This window comes from Dermacentor silvarum, chromosome 6 (assembly GCF_013339745.2).
Source record: "Dermacentor silvarum isolate Dsil-2018 chromosome 6, BIME_Dsil_1.4, whole genome shotgun sequence".
In the NCBI taxonomy this organism is placed as follows: Eukaryota; Metazoa; Arthropoda; class Arachnida; order Ixodida; family Ixodidae; genus Dermacentor; species Dermacentor silvarum.
The window spans coordinates 69962898-69976334 of record NC_051159.1 but is presented as its reverse complement, the minus strand read 5'-3'; the positions used below and the strand labels follow the sequence as shown (position 1 = coordinate 69976334).

Sequence of the window (13437 nt, the reverse complement as noted above, 5' to 3'; positions counted from 1 at the left end):
GGAGACTGGCATTCAGCCACACATTTGCAGTTTGGGCACATTCTTGGTGCTTTTTACATATGTTTCGCGAGGGTTCCACCTGCGCTGTTAATATTGTTGCGCAAGTTAATTAATACAGTCAAACCTCAATATAATGAAGTTGTACTTGCAGCGATAAACTTCGTTATATCGAGGTTTCGTTAATTCAGTAAAACTAAGGTGGCGAAATAAAAATACTTTGTTACATCAAGAATTTATTTAAATCGAGGTTCGTTATATTGAGGTTTGACTGTTCCTTTTCTGTGAATCTTGCAGTAGGTAAAAAAGTGCATATTCCTGCACAGCGAAGGTAAAGTAGCAAGTTAATTGGCACTATACATCACCAATTGTATACATACATCTTTGTTTATTTTTTTTCACTGTGAAATGCGAACAGTTAATGAGTTCAATTAAGCAAGCTAGGTCACTGTAGGTGACAGTATATTAGTAGGATCATCAGGTTGCTTCAGGTGAGGTTATTGTTATTGCCCTTGCATGACAGGGATATGACAAGGTTGTAGTTATGTGATGAGCTGAAATCATTTGATTGTTTTATTACGGCTAATAATGGCTGCTGTCTTCCGTCAAGCTAACAACGCCACAAGAAGAGTGAAAGAAAATTATTATAGCGGCCTTTCAACTCAGTGTTCCTGTACTCCTTGATTACGCAATGCCTCTATGACTGCTGGTATCTCTACTGAACCAAATGCCTTTTCATAATCTATGAAAGCCATATAGAGAGGTTGATTGTACTCCGCAGATTTCTCTTTTACCTGATTGATGACATGGATGTGATCCATCGTAGAATATCCCTTCCTGAAGCCAGCCTGTTCTCTTGGTTGACTGAAGTCAAGTGTTGCCCTGATTCTAGTGGAAATTATCTTGGGGAATATTTTATACAATACTGAAAGCAAGCTAATGGGCCTATAATTCAATTCTTTAACGTCTCCCTTCTTATGGATTAGTATAATGTTGGTGTTCTTCCAGTTCTCTGGTACACTTGAAGTCTTGAGACATTGCGTATAAAGGGCCGCAAGTTTTTCAAGCATGATATCTCCTCCATCTTTAATTAAATCGACTGTTCTTCCATCTTCTCCTGCCGCTTTTCCCCGTGTCATGTCTTGCAAGGCCCTTCTAACTTCATCGCTAGTTATAGATAGAGCCTCTGTATCCTGTTAATCACTTCTTCGAATGAAGGCAGCATGACTGTTCTGGGTACAGTACAGGTCAGTATAGAATTCTTCCGCTGCTTTTACTACACTCTAAAAACAGTTGCACCCTTTGGGGTGCATTTTTGCCACACAACAATAATCGTCATCTGTCTTGCTTGCGTTTCCTATCTTGAAAACTCTGCACTTGCTACTTTCCTGTCGAGAACGCTGTGTCACGCTGATAACGCTCTTGTCGTTCGTGACTGAGAAGTGCCGGGCGCACAGCGTTAAAGAAAGGAAAGCCACGCAAGTCAGATGATGATTATTGTTCTGTGGCAAAAATACGCCCCAAAGGGTGCAACTGTTCTTAGAGTGTATGTCATCGAAATTGCTGATATTACCCTGCTTATCTTTCAGTGCGTACATCTTGCCTTGTCCTATGCCAAGTTTTCTTCGCACTGATTTTATGCTGCATCCATTTTTTATATGGCTTCCTCAATCTTGCCCACATTATAATTTCGAATATAGCTTACTTTCATCTTGTTGATCAGTTTTGACAGTTCAACGAATTCTATCATATCTCTTGAGTTGGACATTTTTATGCTTTGTCGTTTCTTTATTAGGTCCTTTGTTGCTAGGGAGAGCTTACCTACTGGTTGCCTTGGTGCCTTACCTCCAACTTCAATTGCTGCTTCTGAAATCAGCCTAGTTACGGTTTCATTTATTACCTCTATGTTATCTTCATCTTTCTGTTCTTAGATTTAGGTGCACGTTAAAGAACCCCAGGTGGTCAAAATTTCCGGAGTCCCCCACTACGGCGTGCCTCATAATCAGATCGTGGTTTTGGCACGTAAAACCCCATAATTTTTCTTTTTTCTGTTCTAAAGCTGCATATTTGCTTGCAAGCACCAGCCTGAATTGGTCTGCTTTTACCCTTACTGCGTATAGGTTGGCCTGTTTCTTTTTGACTAATTTTACTCTTTCTCTTTTCAAATTGAGAGAAATGCTAGACCTCAGTAACCTATGGTCACTGCACTTTGCCCTACCTAACACTTCTATATCCTGCACTATGCTGGGATCGGCAGAGAGTGTAAAATAAATTTCATTCCTTGTTTCTCCATTAGGGTTTTTCCAGGTCCACTTCTTGTTGCTGCGCTTCCTCAAGAAGGTATTCATTATTCGGATCCTATTCCTTCCTGCGAGTTTACCGGCATCTCTCCTCTAGAGTACCTAGAATCTATGCTGTAGTTGCCAATAGCTTGTTCACCAGCTTGCGTTTTCCCCACTTTTGCATTGAAGTCGCCCTTGACTACATTATACTGAGTTTGCACCTTTCTCATCACTAAATCAACATATTCATAAAACTGTTCTATTTTTATCCTCATCGTGACTGGAAGTTGAAGCTTGTACTACCTTCATTCTATACCTCCTATTCAGCTTTATTCAAACGACTGCTACCTTCTTATTAATGCTGTAGAATTCATCAATGTTGCCCGCTATGTCCTTATGGTTAAGAAGTCCTAACCCATTTAACCCAGAGGACTTGGCCGTTAGCACTGTATAAGCCTCACAAGTTCTTCTAACCTCACTGAGGCCCATAATATCCCAGGCAATGCCTGATAATTCCTCAAACAGCCCTGCTAAGCTAGCCTCACTCGAGAGGGTGTGCGTGTTGAACGTTGCCAGGTTCAGTTTCCAGTGGTGGCCTGTCCGAATGTAGAGATTCTTAGCACCCTCTGACGCGTCGCAGGTCTGATCGCCATCTTGGTCAGGTGTTCCACAGCCGCTGGAGACTGAGGGCCATGGGTTAATTGTAGGAGTCATGAGGGAGGTAGTGGCCAAATACTGCACCAGGGAGGCCAATTCCTGTTCTGGTGAGGGAATGACTTTGTTGAAGCTTAGTGGGCCTTCCTAATGTGGTTGCACTTGGACTAGTATATCCCCCTAGCTCTCCGCAAATGGTTCCTTTTTTTTTTTTTTGATTTTTTGTCATTGTCTGGCGCCACTCCATGCCTGAAAATTTAGTGGACTGAAGGAGGATTCAAACTTTGCAACCTTCAAATTCGAGGCCTGGTGTTCTACCTCTGCTCCACGCCACCACCGCCGCAATCAAGGAGTACAGGAGGCATACATTGTGGGTTCTTGGTGTCTCACAGGAGACCAACCACCGCGAGTTCGTGCTTAGCGAGCCACAGGGCCGCGTCAGCTATCACCTCCAGCACCGCTCGCGCGCGAGCTCAGAGGCCGCAAGGAGCTACCGAGCGACGCACACAAAAAGGCAGTAAAGCCCTGAGTTGACGGAAACAGTTTATTGAATCCGTCGGCGCCAGCACTGCACAAACGCCTGCGTGGCGGGGAACCAAAGGGGTCCCACACCAGGGCGAAAATACAATAACAGGCGCCTATAGCACGTCGCTGGACGAGCACAGGCTTAAGCTGGGACACGCCGCTAGGAAAAGTCCCGGCGGCTATGCTACTTGCTCTGGCGATAACCAATGGGTCAACTCGCGAGAGCTCGGGCAATATCCTTTGGCTTAGACTTTCAGCAAGTGCGGCTCGGCGTGGTACGACCTCGCGCGAGCACTAGGCACTGCTCGTCGGCTTAGCGTCGGGAAAAGGATCAGCACAAAGTACGCGCTCCCCGCACGGGCAAAGGCACTGTGCGCGAGCTCCAGTCCTAGTCACAAAAGTGTCGGCGGATGAGAGGAAAGCATGTACGTACCGTGCGCTGGTCCCGGAGATAAGAGAGCCACGCTGGCACCGCTAGCAGCCAATGCGGCTGCGTGGTGACTTCAGCGCCCCGCCCTCACCGCAGCGCCCTCACCGCGGTGGCGCTGCGTGTGCAGCGCCACCGCGGGAACCGGTTAGGCACGGGCGTTGAATGAAGGTGAGAGATGGCAGAACAGGTGAAGCCCGTGCAATGGCGCCAGCGCCTCCCTCAATCCCCACAACATGAATATCTTGGCAAATATCTACAGAGATTCCACAGCTACCGTGGTTCTCCACAAGAAAAGTAGAAAGTTACCTTCCAAGAAGGGGGTGAGCCAAGGAGACACAATCTCTCCAATGCTGTTCACTGCATGTTTAGAAGTATTCAAGCCACTAGACTGGGAAGGCTTAGGAGTGAGGATCAACGACGAATATCTCGGCAACCTTTGGTTTGCAGATGACATTGTCCTGTTCAGCAACACTGGGGGCGAATTACAACAAATGATTGAGGACCTTAACTGAGAAAGTGTAAGAGTGGGGTTGAGATTAGTATGCAGAAGACAAAGAGAATGTTCAACAGTCTGGCACATGAACAAGAATTCAGGATCGCCAGTCAGCCTCTAGAGTCTGTACAGGAGTACATTTATCTAGGTCACAGGGGACCCTGATCATGAGATGGAAATTTACAGAAGAATAAAAAATGGTTGTAGTGCACATGGCAGGCATTGCCAAATCCTGACTGGGAGCTTACCACTGTCGTTGAAAAGAAAAGTGTACAATCATTGCATTCTACCGGTGCTAACATAATGGGGCAGAAACTCGGAGGTTAACAAAGAAGCTCGAGAACAAGGCCTAACGTTGAGAGACGGGAAGAACGGTGTGGATCAGAGAGGAAACGGGTATAGCCGACGTTCTAGTTGACATTAAGATAAACAAATGGAGCTGGGCAGGCCATGTAGTGCGTAGGGTGGATAACCAGTGGACCATTGGAGTTACGGAATGGGTGCCAAGGGAAGGGAAGTGCAGTTGAAGACGGCAGAAAACTGCAGAAAACGCAAGTTAGCTAGCGCAAGACAGGGGTAATTGGAGATCGCAGGGAGAGGCCTTCGTCCTGCAGTGGATATAAATATAGGCTGCTGCTGCTGCTGCTGCTGCTGATGATGATGAGGAATTGGCTGCCACTATCAGCTTAAATTCAAATGCAAACAATTCTGAAATACTCCAATGCATTGTTTCGTATGCAAGTCCACTGACGTTCATAATATTGCTTAAAACAATTCAGTCCTCAATGTGTGACCGTACAGTAGCATCAATAGCTACAAGGGCTGCTCTGGACTGCCTGAAGAACACTGGACTAGACGCAAGACTTTAAGGAAACTACTGTGTTAAGGCTGTTGCACATGCTGCAACTGGAGTGAAAAAGATCGGTGTGGTCGCACACGTCCCAATGCGATTTTTGAGGGCTCAATTCACATGACTGCGATTTCTACAATGCGACTGATGCGACACCCAGGGTTGCTTGCTGTCAAATTTTGGGGCATAACTCGTGTAATTTTTCAAATGTAACGGAAACACCTGTACGTTACAAAATTATTGACCAGTTTATAATAGGAGAAAATAATACGCGTGTTTTGTGTTTTAAAAACGCTTCAAAGTATAATTTGTTTTGGAGTGCGCAACAGCGGTTTATGAAGTTCAATACGAGGATAAATGGCGGACGTAACAGCTGTTCGCCGCCATAACACCGCTGGTCGTTCAGCGCTGTGTGCTGTCTCATGTGTCTTTTATGCCCTTGTCTTTCTTCCTGCGATACAACAAATTACAAGAGGACCTATCAACAAGCCCACATAGCTGTTGTCATCACATATGCAGTATTCGGAAATCGGCTGCAGCGAAGTCGTCATGTCAATGCATAGACCCTCACGCTACCCGTGCTTAACGTCAGCTTCCAAAGAAAGGATGTGTGTATATTGCTCGTAATTGCGAATAAGCGGTTCCTGCTCCTAGCGATATTCTTGCACCAAACTTAGCAGCAAGCACCAACCCAAAGCTCACGTCTGCCCCTGAAAGCAGCCGCAAATGATTTGTGTGTAATTACTGAATGTGCAATGGAATTTGTGTTGTGAACTTTAATCTTAGCGCTAGCCTGGTGCGTCCGTCGCGGCGCGTGTGCTGTAATTATTCATACAAGTGCTCTCTGAATATTTCGAAAGGCGTAAAAGCCGACACCACATTTTTTTAGGAGCTGCAGTCACTTGTGTACGTAGTAACATATTGGAACAACTATATTGCCGCGGGTATGTGCCAGTGGGGACGAGGTTAAAGTAGCGCGGGCTTTTAGGTTAAGCGTAGAGACGAAGACGTTAGTTTTTGTTGACAATTGATAAGGTGTCCTCGTTGGTGCTGCTCCGCGTCCTCGTCGATCCCACGTCGTTACACTATCATTCTGACAGACATGGGTATCGTCTACTTTCTCGTCCTGTTTCTCGCGCTGTTAGTGTAGTGTGAATCTGTATCAAGAAGCTTAAGTTAATGTGCTGCAGTACGTAGTGCTGCCGCGTAGCCCCACGGCTAACATTAAATACCTTGTTAGGAGTACGTTTGTTTGTTTAATAACAAAATCGAATGCTAAAATTTTGTATTCATAGTGGCAAGTGTAAAGTAAGAAGCTATTGAAACTATCCGCTAATAGCATGCGTGTGCTTTTACCTGCTTCAGCACATTATCTTAAAAGTGAAGTGGAAAACCCCAGGTAACCAAAAACATATGCAACTGGAGCAGGTGCTATGGTTCTTTTCCTGGAAATGAAAGCCAGCATCCCAGTCTGTGAAGCATGTCATGTACTTAACCTATATTAGACCAATGTTAGAGCATGCTAATTCGGAGCCATTTCAAACTAGATTTGACCAAAATAAGAAATTGCAAGGAAAGCGTCAAGGTACAATCTAATCTGGTATTCCTGAACCGATTGTATTAGCAAAACTTTACGCCTCCCTGAATTGTCTGCGTTAACCCAATGCTGAAAGCAGGGGAAGCTGATTCCCTTGCTGTTGAAAAGCTACTTGAATGTCAATAACAGACTACTTATGTTCTGAGGGAAAGGTAGGGGCACTGACAATATCGCTAAGCTTTTGTATGAGCTTTCACCTCTGAACGAGAATGGAATAAAAATATTTACCTTTGCAAGCCTCAGAATCCAAACATTGTCAAATTTTTGAGGAGACCACATTAAATTTTAAAATATAGACATTAAAAAGTGTGCCCAAGTACAAGTACACACTGAAACACTTGAGTGGTTGAGTGGCCAGCTGCGAAAGCAAAAGGGTCCATAGCTGCTACCTCGAGGTAACTGCTAGGTCCCACGTGTGTTTCTCCTACAACCAGCCCATGTACCGGGCAAGGGGAATGGTTATGCGTGGTCATTGCAGCATTGGCCTGTGCATTTTTTTTTTTTTTTTTTTGCAATAGGTGGTGGCCAACTGATTCCCTCGTTATGTATTTATCATTTGTGTGCTTTTTATGTGCATGTGTTTGTATCATGTTCTGATGGTTGTATTTGCAGGGATGCAAGCATCCTTTTTTTAATATATTGCACCACAGTCATTTATTCAACTTTGTGTTGAAATGTACAAAATGTGGCCACCCAGTAATGGCCAAGATAACCAGCAGGATTGGCAAAAAATACGATGCAGATCCAATGCACTTGCTTGAATCGACATTAGGCGAAGCTTTCATGCAACGGTCAGTTAAACTCTAGAAAACTAACTGCAATGTGTACAGTTGTCCTTATTTCATCCGAGGAAACACATACTCATATGCAATGTTTGCTTATGTACCGCACAGGTCACATAATGTAATGTATACATAGCTCAGTGAACGCATTCAAATGTGGGCTCACCAAGACTTCGAACTAACCACGAGTCTGAGTTTGTTTAAGCCTGGCTGAGTAGAATTTTGCTGAATACGAGCAAGACAAAGCTCGGTTGAGTAAACGTTGGGTGAATATTGTCATGTGCTAGTCAGGACAAGCTCAGCTGAGTAGAATTGTGGTGAATATGAGTCGGAGCAAGCTCGGCTAAGTAGACTTTTGGTGCATATGACTCAGTGCAAGCTTGCCCGAGTAGAATTTTGATGAAGATGAGTCAGAGCAAGCTCAGCTGTAGTAGAATTTTGGTGAATATGAGTCTGAGAAAACTCAGCCGAGTATAATTTGGTGATATCGAGGATATGAGTGGAGGCAAGCTCGGCTAATTGGTGCATATGACTCAGTTGCAAGCTTGCCCCGAGTAGAATTTGATGAAGATGCGTCAGGAGCAAGCTCAGCTGTGTAGAATTTTGGTGAATATGAGTCTGAGAAAACTCAGCCGAGTATAATTTTGGTGAATATGAGTCGGGAGCAAGCTCGGCTAAGTAGATTTTTGGTGAATATTAGTCAGAGCAAGCTCAGCCGAGTATAATTTTGGTGAGTATGAGTCGGAGCAAGCTCAGCTGAGTAGAATTTTAGTGAATATGAGTCGGAGCAAGCTCGGCTAAGTAGACTTTTGGTGAATATGACTCAGTGCAAGCTCGCCTGAGTAGAAGTTTGATCAATATGAGTCAGAGCAAGCTAAGCTGAGTAGAATTGTGGTGAATATGAGTCAGGAGCAAGCTCAGCTGAGTATAATTTTGGTGAATATGAGTCAGAGCAAGCTCGGATAAGTAGAATTTTGGTGAATATGACTCGGAGCAAGCTCGGCTGAGTAATGATGGGATATGGTTATATGAGTTTATGCAGTGATACATTTAATTGCAGACTCATTAGCAACATTGCCTCCATCTTGATTGGCAAGGCCTACGCCTCGTGATGTGTCTGCACACTTGATGAGCTGCGGACATGCAAGAACCACCCACACTTGAAAACATGCTATCATTCACAGGAAGGAATGCAACCGGCTGACTTGACTGCACAATTTTGATCTGCTTTTGTTTAATATGCTATCTACTGCTTATACAAACAAGGTGTTTGCCTGCTTTCCGCATTGTTGCATGTGCTTACAGGAAGTAGAGACAGGGAAACAAAGAAAGGCAAGGATGTTTATGGCGAAGTAGTTTCTTATAGAATACTGCGATATGTTACAACCAGCATAAACAAAAGAAATTTGATGCACTGAAGTAAGCAAAATATGCAATTACCTTTTAATAGTGAGGGTTAATACAGGTGCAGTAAGGATACAAAGTCTGCAACACATTGAAGGTTTATTGGTTTTTGTGCAGAAGAAAAATGATACATCAGAAAAATGAGAAAAAACTGTGTTAAATAATGCTTCGAAAACAAATTGACATTGCTGTTTATTACCAGTCAAAGCATTAAATATGCTATTGTAGAACATTCATTACGATATATAGTTTGCACGTTCACTTCGCGAGCTTGATAAGCAGTCGCGTCTCGCAGCGGAAGTAACAGAACCTTGAAATGAGATAATTCATTGGGGAAAATGCGCATGAAAGCCCAAACCAAGCAGATGCAACTAAATTGTTGCGTATATAGCGTGACCATTTGACCGTAGCATTTGTCTGTAGTTGCATATTCTTTAAATTGTTCCGTCCGTAAAGCATACCGCACTACAACTGTGGCGTTTTCAAGTAGCTTGTACAACCAGAAAATTGGGACGACATCCGAAGGCCATGTCTTCCCGTGAGGGACACCTCGTAGTATTTACTAACTCGCAGCGCGTGTGAATAATGGAAAAGAACGCAAAAGTACGTACTGTCAGCACCCGAAACCAACGTAAAAAAAGCGTCGCATGATTAGCAACGTAGCGTGTCAACAAACCCATAGAAATCACACAACCGAATGTGACCTACGGGTTTTTGTCTGCGCTGTTCGCGTGTCGGTGCTGATGGTACGTACCGATTGCGCAATCCACGGCTCTCCTCAATTAGTTGCACTGTTCGAGGCTTGTTGAGCCTACATTTATAGACAAAAAAAGTATCTATAAACGTTGTGTTGAGCGACTGACGCCATTTTCCAAAACAGACCGCGAAATAGCTCTCGGCGCAATTTCGACGGAAAATCGCAGCGATCGCTGCGACCAACCGGTTTGTTCGCAGCCAAAAATCGCAGAGTCTGCACTACAACAGCGATTTTCGTCGCATGCGACGGAAATCGCACTTCTGGTGCGATGAAAGTCGCATCATGTGAAACGGCATTTAGTGTATATATGCATCCCTTCTTCCTGTCCTTATCATCATCTTTCATCACTCTTTTTTGTCCCCTTTCCTTTTTTCTCTGTGCAGAGTAGCAGGCCAGAGCATGCTAGCTCAGGCCGACCACTCTGCCTTTCTAATAAATTATCTCTCTCTCTCCAGACTCCAAAACATACACTTGGGACTAGTAGTACTCCATGCTTAAAAACTGGCTACAGAGTGATTACAAATTGCACTTCCATGATAACTATGCATGCATAACAGGTGTTCTGATCAGCTATTTCCTTTTTACATAATTGCCCTTGAGTTGTGTATGCGGCTGCATTCATTTATCGTAACTGACTAGTAGAGCTGTGTTAGCAGCACTAAACGATGGTTTCAGGAGCTATGTCAGGAAAAGTGCATGTTGTGCCAATGTGGAAGCGGGCACAAAATTGATGCTCAAGCAACAATACTATTTATTTTTTTATTGCCTTAGATTTATCACTTCAGACTATGCTTGATAACCTCTGCTAAGCAATGCCTGCATTGAAGAACCTGCCCTTTTTTATTCTCGTTGTTTTAGTGTTCAAACAGGAGCAACTTTTTTTCTCTTGATTTTGATTACATGAGACAAAAATTGACAGGCTCTCTTTTATGCTATCCCTAAGATGACTTGAAGGTGAAAGCTTAAGTCCCGATGCATTAAAGACGGACACATGACGTACACATTCCCCTTAATTTGCTTAATCTACTTCACTTAGTCATCCCTCTTAATTCGCTTACTCATTCCCCTTAATTTGCTTAGTCTATTTCGCTTAGTCATCCCCTTGATTCCCTTACCCCCGTATTCAGAAATGCATCTTAACTTGAAGCCCATGCTTGACTTGGAACTAAATGACGCTTATCGCGAACACGCCGAAGGAAACGCAATGAGTGTCTTGGGCACATTTGTGTCGGGCATCATTTAGGTCAAGTCACCCGCCGTGGTTGCTCAGTGGCTATGGTGTTGGGCTGCTGAGCGCGAGGTCGCGGGATCGAATCCCGGCCACGGCGGCTGCATTTCGATGGGGGCGAAATGCGAAAACACCCATGTACTTAGATTTAGGTGCACGTTAAAGAACCCCAGGTGGCCCAAATTTCCGGAGTCCCCCACTACGGCGTGCCTTAATCAGATCATGGTTTTGGCACGTAAAACCCTATAAATATATATTTTTTTAATTTAGATCAAGTCAAGCATGGTCTTCAAGTTAAGATGTATCTCTGAATACTAGAGTTAGTCTACTTCGCTTAGTCATCCCTCTTAATTCACAAAGTCATCCTCGTATTTCGCTTAGTCATCCTCTTAAATAGCTTAGTTATCATTCTTAATTCTATCATCTTGAACTTGCCTGAGTCATCCACTTAATTTTCTTAGTCATCCACTAATTTCGTTTTATCATCCATCTTGCTTGCTTACGGGGTATAAGCCATTGATGATGATAGGTTTTATAGAGCGAAAGCTCTACTACGCCATGTCTCGCAAGGTCATTCATCGCGTCGCAATGATCTTGAACCGCCGGAGAGCAAGTGCAGCAGGTGTGACGTTACGCCATGTGATCCGCTGTGGAGAGACGTCGCAGCTGCGCTCGCTCGGAGCCTCACTTGCTGTACCACGTGACTAGGCGAGGGTTTAAGGTGGCGGTCCCACTGCGGCGGCACGCGCTCCTCATTTTAGACATTGTTCGCGGACGAACAGTGCTATTTGCGCGCATTGGACATGGGTGAACCATATTGCATTTGAAAACTTACTTTCTACGCTTTCCAATGACACCTAGCGTGAAGCGTTAACCTAATGACAATGAAAACAGTAAATCAGAAAACATGTTTTTTGCTGTACTGTTTGTTTTGCTGTACTGTGGTACTGTGTTTCTGGCAAAACTGTTCAACATAATTTATTTATTTATTTATTTATTTATTTATTTATTTATTTATTTATTTATTTATTTATTTATTTATTTATTTATTCAAAATACCCCTAAAGGCCCTCGCGCGGGAGGGTATTACATAGGGGGTGTTCAATACAACAAAAAATGCTACACAGTGGGATTTAAGTTTGATGAAGTTTGCTGGGCCTGTGCATGAAATGTTATACAAGGTTTCTATGAAGAGTTATTGCGTCTAAAGCTATTAGAAATTTATTTAGGCTCCAATGAACATGGGCAAAACAATAAATATTTATGAAATAATATTTTTCTCCTTTCAATGCAGAACAACAATATTAGTGGTTTTCTCGGTTACAGTGTATTTATCATCTATGCAAAATTGTTTTTGGTCTGACGAACAGTTCATGAGTTATTATTACACTTAAAATTGGGAATTTTTGGCTATACTTGGTCACGCATTACTGAAGACGAGACAAAACTATTCTAGCTGAAACTCTGATATCTTCAATAATCATGCAGCAAGCCCTTCTCTCAGATTCTATGAAGAGAAAATTGGCTTATGTTAATTAGGGAATCTACACGGGACCAGTGAATTTAGCTCATTTTTCTGCTGGCCAGGTCCGTGCAAATTGACATTCTTTTTCATGTACATGCTAATTCACAATGAGTGTTGCACATTAATAGAGCCATACAGTGTCTTGTAATTACTAGTACTCGCCAATCTTACTAAGCAGTGCTTGAAACAAAAGATTTCCAATAAATAATAAATCTCACAGGTGATTTTTGGTAGTAGCATCATCTGTGCAAAAAAATATCAACCTGTTTCACGTCAGTTCTAACATTTGTCAAATGTGGCACCACTAAACATTAGAAAGCGAGCAAAACGCAGATGGATTCGTCCTCTAGATTTGAGTGGTGTTTTGCTCAGTCTAGTCGCCGCACATACCCCGCTTTTCCTACAAGCACATGTGTCTTTTACCACGCATTCAACCTGGCCCTTCGGTAGCTCAGGGGGAAAAAAAAGAAAATAAAAGAAAGAAAGAAAGCGCCGTGCACCATCCATCATAAGTACATGCCAGCTAGCCAGCAGGTCAGGCTATTATGCCATTGTGTCCAGGAGAATTGCGGATAAAGTAAGATGCCAGAAATTTCGTGGGTGCTCACTTTTGTTCACAGGTGACTGTGAAAGCGTTTTTGAAATGCGCACAGTACTTGCCCTCGCTTCCTGCTAGCTGTTAACTGTATCCTATACTCGGCGACAGCTTTTCTTGACAGCACTGTGGAAGCTACAGAGCCGAACCGCCTGCATGCGCGCGCGCCAGGAAATAGTACCTATGTTATTTTCTGATTCTAAGAGTTACTTGGCCCGAATAAATAAAGCTTTCTTAATTATAAATGTAGAACAAGTATGGGGAAGCTGTTCATGGAAAAAAAGTTATCGTGCGCCTTAATTTTTTTTCTTTTTTATT

General features: G+C 43.4%; 1 protein-coding gene across 3 annotated transcripts in view; it reads left to right on the top strand.

Moving 5' to 3' along the window:
* Nucleotides 1-13437, top strand: part of LOC119455562 (intermembrane lipid transfer protein Vps13-like) — a 217944-nt gene that overhangs the window by 184811 nt on the left and 19696 nt on the right. The window lies entirely within an intron of this gene.